The sequence below is a fragment of the Cyprinus carpio genome, unplaced genomic scaffold (genome assembly GCF_018340385.1).
Source record: "Cyprinus carpio isolate SPL01 unplaced genomic scaffold, ASM1834038v1 S000006678, whole genome shotgun sequence".
NCBI classification, from domain to species: domain Eukaryota; kingdom Metazoa; phylum Chordata; class Actinopteri; order Cypriniformes; family Cyprinidae; genus Cyprinus; species Cyprinus carpio.
The window spans coordinates 365,051-370,824 of record NW_024879296.1 but is presented as its reverse complement, the minus strand read 5'-3'; the positions used below and the strand labels follow the sequence as shown (position 1 = coordinate 370,824).

Below are 5,774 nucleotides of genomic sequence, written 5' to 3'. Positions count from 1 at the left end.
TTCTGATGAGCAGCTGAGAACAAGATTGTTGGGTGTCTCCCTCCGTCTCCTCCAGGACCATTGATGTATGGACAACCGTGTCTCACCCGTAAAGACCCTCTGTCATCGCAGGTGACCACCCACGCCCGGCACAGAGAGCTTCTTCATGTGCTGCGCCATGGGAGAGAAGACTAGCACGGGTGGCTCCAGGGCAAGGCACCGAGCATAAGAGGTGACAGGACAAAGATATCACTACATAAAGGATGTCAAGGGAAGACTGACTCCTCCCAACCTTGCCCACACGATCCCACAAGTTCTTTTCCCCAAGTGAACACTGAATCTGAACCTCAGTCCCTATCCACCCGCCCCCAGCTCCAGCTAAAACACGGGCGCATGCCACCAGGGGACAATTGTGCAGCATTTGGTCGCTCACTACCTCATTGGCATTAATGACATCAATTCCACCACCTCTTTATACACGAGACAGTTAAATTCAAAGAAACTGCTCTATGAGAGTTTTGACCACTTAACTCAGACTGAGTCAGCTCATTATGCAATACAGATGACGATTATCTCGGCACTGTTTACTTTATGGTTGGCCACTTCTGTCTCACAATGTGATTATGCTGTTACTTATTATTTCTTTTTGACATGATCTATTTTATATTGTATAGGTTGTACTTTCATATTTTTATTATCTGTAGTTTAAATGTTGTACTGTTAGTGAATCTGTATGCACAAGGATAGAGAGTACGCAATTAAATTCTCAGTCTGGATGTACTGTACAGGTGGAAGAATGACATAAAGCCGAACTTGATGACTTGACTAAAAGGGATGTCATATGTGTATTTCTCCCGAAGACCGCGTGTACCAATAAGGAAATGAGAGAATCAGATGGAGCCCTTCCCGCAGCGTCCCTGTATCCAAGTGCTGAGTTCTGTAAAGGGCTGATAGACCAAAAGCCATTATTCAATACCATATTTACACCACACACCTGTGCGTTTAAAAATGCAGAAAATGTTAAACAGAATTGATTCACTGTCTTTTTTTTATTTCAATTTTAACAGAGTACAATACACAACATAGCGGAAGTGTGCCTTGTTGTTAATGTCAAATGAGTGAATAAATGCACAATGGTGATACTTTTAGTAAGTCCCCTACACAGTCCTGTCAGGAAAGGAGGAGAGAAGAACATTAGTATATCATAATTACCATGCCTGTGATTATTTGAATGTACATATTTATTAATGGCTACCATTCGACACCTTTTACATTCTCTTTTTCCCGGTAGTGACACCACAGGTTGCTCTCCTCCAGGACATTTGTGGATCCCGTCTCACCCGTAAAGCCCTCTGCATGGCAGGTGATCCCACCACCCGTCACAGAGCTTCTTCAGTCTGCTGCCATCAGGAAGACTGCAGTCTGAGCCAGGACCAGCAGACTGAGAAGGACGGCTTCATTCATCAGGCTGTCAGGAAGTTTGAACTCCTTCCCAACCTTGCCCCCCACTCCCTCTTTTCCCCCATGCACCACTGAACTCAGACCTCAGTCCCTATCCACTTTGGCCCACTAACACACTGGGACATGTACCAGACACTTTGTGCGGCGTTGGTGCCACTCCACTACCTCATTTGACAGTTGGCTTTGACCTCATTCAAGCACCTCTTTAGTCCAGTTTTAAATAAAGAACTGCTCTCTGAGATTTTTGACACTTTAATCAGACTGAAGTAGAAGCTCTTTTTGCACTACAGTCATTATACTCGGCGCACTGTTTACTTTACTGGTTGGCACTCTGTCTACACAATGTACTTGTATGCTGCTTTACTTATCTTTCTTTTTTTACATGATCTATTTGTATATTTGTATAGTTGTACTTTATATTTGATTATCTGTATTTAATGTTGTACTGTTAGTGAGGAATATCTGTATGCACCAGGATCTGAGAGTAACGCAATTTAAATTCTCTGTACAAAACAAATTATTGCATAGAGCAAACCTTATGCCCAAAAATTCATCATGGCTTTGAGTCTTGGATGTTCATATTTGTATTTGCTCCCAAGACCTCCTTAAGGAAAGATGATGGAGCTTCCGCAGCGTCCCTGTTTCCAGTGCCAGCTTGGTATGTTTTTCCCAGTGTTATCCAGTCTCACTGAGTGGTTAGTACCCTTTGAACAATGAAGGTGAGTGGAGCTTCTTGTTGCGAGCACCGGCCTACACCAAAAAAGAAAGGGGCCCAGGTGGCTCGCCACAGGGAGGCCTGGAAGGGGAGCAGCATCGATGTAAACAGCGTAGGAATCCAAGTCGTTGGTCACCCGACATGAATGTCGACATTGACCGCCCTGGAAAGGGAACTACTCTGTTTACATATGGTAACCTTCCGTTCCCTGAAGGAGAGAATGGAGGCGATCCCTATTGGCCCTGCTGTCTGTACCACGGCTGAGGTGGCCGGGTCCTCGGCTCGCATCCTCAGTAGAAGCCTGATATGCATTGCACCTGCTGCCATTCTTATACTCTCACGCAAGCTGTGATCATCTGCAGCTGGATGCAATGATTGCAATGCCAGTGTATACTGGATCATTTGGGGTTTAACACTCAAAGTAGATTGGGCCCTATCGAAGTGATATCCCAATTGGCTGGATCACTGATATGGCGTCTCATTTGTTCCTCCTTCAGGGAACGAGGTTTAGCCACACGTAACTGAGACGTTATGAAGTCACTGATACACTTTTTTTTAATTATTAAACAGTGGCTTGATCAAAAAATTTGTGGCTCTGTCTTTAAATAAATTCAATTATAATTAAAATTGTCTTAAGGATAAAAAATATATCTCTATAAAATGCTATAAAATAGGGAGCCCTATTACTTGCAGATTACAAAAACATTAAAAGGTTACAATTAACAACAGAGCCCAAACATTTACATTCAATTTCTATTCTATATTTATCTATTCTATTCTAATAATGTTCGATACACTCGAAAACAAAATGTCTAAATCTAATTATAAAATTTCAGTTTTTACAAAATGTCTAAATCTAATTATAAAATTTAATTTATGCTTTTGTTTTCATGACAGATTTGAAACATGCACTAATTAAACATATACACTAACTAAGAAATCACGAACAGATAAATAAATATATAATGAATATAGGCTAATATAGTGCAAATAATTTAGTGAAAGGTTTTTTCTCCAGAGTTCATTTTTCTAGCATTTCTCTGCGCGTTACAGAACTGACTGAGAGATTTACTTGACATGAAGATATTCATTTGTGTTTTATTTCGCATTATAGTAAAGGAGAAAAGAGAAAGGGATGATCACATTCACTTACTCTCATAAGCTGCAGGCTTGTAGGCCTAAGACGTTTCCTACCTGATGTTAAACAGATGTTTAGAAAATGTCTTGAAGATATTTATGATTTAGGAATGCATGTAAGGACGTTTATCAGATGTTTCCCTCTGTTATATGTTCTTAAATAAATAAGGTTTTTGGTTTTAATGCCAAAAATGATGTAAGATTATGGTATTTTGGAAAGGTTTATGGAGCCAGAAATATGACAAAACAATTTGAATGTGAATTGTGTAAATCTGAATTATTGTGTGATTTAACAAAACTGAATATTATGTGGTATTTTATAGTTTTAAGAATGAGACATGAATCAAACCACTGTGTGTCTCATTCTCTTTTTTTCTGGAAGAATTTTCATGGGTTTTAAAAAATTAACACAATGTCACAGTAAATATATTTGTAAACATTTATTTAATATTAAATAGCGATCTATTCAGTGATTAACTTGACTGGTTAAGTGACGTTAAGCACATTTATTGACTTCTTTTTAAACATTTTCTGAGGGAGTTTTAACAGGAAAATCTCTCAGTCTCTTTAAAACCTTTTGTCCCAGTGTCTGAAGATGACAGAGCGAAGGCTCGGAGAGCTCATTGTCTGATTGCAGCTTCAGCGGATGGACTGTTACTGACTGCACACGTACAGAGGACTAGGAGGAGGACTGCAAGGCTGATACTCGACATTCAGCTGCAGATAATAACTGCAGTTACTTATGTTACTTTATTATCTGTTTTATTACATTCTCTATGCAGTTAAAAAAACATAAGCAGCAATCATCAGTTTCTCTGCGGATAACAGTCTGGGTTTGTCTGATGACCTCAGTCTTCTGCTTGACAGTGGAGACTTCTGAGATTTTCTGATCTCACTTTCAAGAAGTCACTACACCTTTGAACTAAAATTAGGTTTCTGCTGACTCTATATAAATGTTAGACATAGTATCTGAACTGTTTCTGCTCAGGGAGTGTTTCTACACACATCAGATTGATGTTTCCATCACATGAGCTCAATGTCTTCATCAGCCTGGTGTTTATCTTTGGACTGCAACAAAGCTTCTGGAGGGTCTTCACTTCACTCATTCCTGAAGATCACACTTCCGGGGACGCGGAGTGTGAATGTAGGAGTCACGGTACACACACAGGTGAGTTTGTTCTGCATGAGAACGTCCTTCAGTTTCTCTCCTGAGCCGCTGAGTTTCTCATAAGATCTCAAGTGTGAAGCAGCATCTCTTTTCATTGATGGACGCTCTGCTGTGCCGCTCAGACCTGCTAGTGAAGGATGACGCTTTATTCTTGAAGCTCTGGAGGAGATGATCCGAGACTGCTAATGAAATGAATTCAGAACAGAATCTCATCCGCTTCCTCTTGATCCCAGTGAAATGTAGTTTTCCTCAAGCATTCTCCATCAGACTCATGAGAAACTCTAACCTCACTGATCTGATCAGAGGATTTTAGTTCAACGCCTGCTCTGCTCTGCTCTTATCTGAGATCAGGAATCGCTATGGAGTAATGAGTATCTACTCAGTATCTAAACTGTAGACGAAAGTGAAGTGTATTTATCAATATCTCCACCTTCAAACCAAACCAAGACCAGCATCACAGAATGCAAAGCTTCTCCACTCCTACACACACTAGTCACACTCTTTACAGAGAGCAGAAGCTGCAGTGGAAAGCCCATGTTTCTCGTCAGTGATCAGGAATGATCTAACAATGCTGTTTCATGTCCTTCCCGTCTGTCTGCTGTTTCCTCTCCAACAGCAATCACAACAGGACCTGGAAGATTTTTCTCGAAGAACAGAGCTCAGTTTTGCTGTTCCACAACAAACAAGGGACTCATGAACAACCTATCAAAAAAAAAAAAAAAAAAGTAATGGATCCTCCAGGTAACCAATACAATAGTATTAAGAGGCATGGGTTCCCAAACTTTTGAATGTTTTTTTTTTTTAATATTATTAATAATTGTAGTTTTTTTTTTTTTTTTTTTTTTTGTGATCTAAATGCAAACATCTTTTATGTAAAATATCCCCAAATCAGGACGAGTACTAAATAAAAAAAAAATAACATGGGAGGTTGGTATGATGTCTCTTATTTCGTTAAAATTATTTATATTTTCACAGATTCTGCAAAGAAGGGGTTCAAGGGGGGACTTTTTGCATGCCACTGTTGAGGGCACAAAAAAAAAAAAAAAGTAGTTTGTAAATTGTGACATTATATTTCTGCATATTTAAATATAAAAAACATGCTGAAAAGCATGAGTATGCGTGCAGATCATTCTTATATTTATATACATAAGTAAGGATTTTGCATTGAAATGATCAGTGAATGAATAAAAAACATCAAAATAAATCTGTGAATAATAAGTAGGCGATATTTAACAGACATTTGTAGAATTATCAGCTAAAATGGATCATTACAAATATTTAGAAAGCCTTCTGTAAAAAGTTTATTGTAATGAT

At 39.2% G+C, this 5,774-nt stretch overlaps 1 pseudogene; it reads left to right on the top strand.

Annotated features, from left to right (window-relative positions):
* Nucleotides 1-2,153: 2,153 nt before the first annotated feature.
* Nucleotides 2,154-4,857, top strand: LOC122144456 (annotated as a pseudogene).
* Nucleotides 4,858-5,774: the final 917 nt, after the last annotated feature.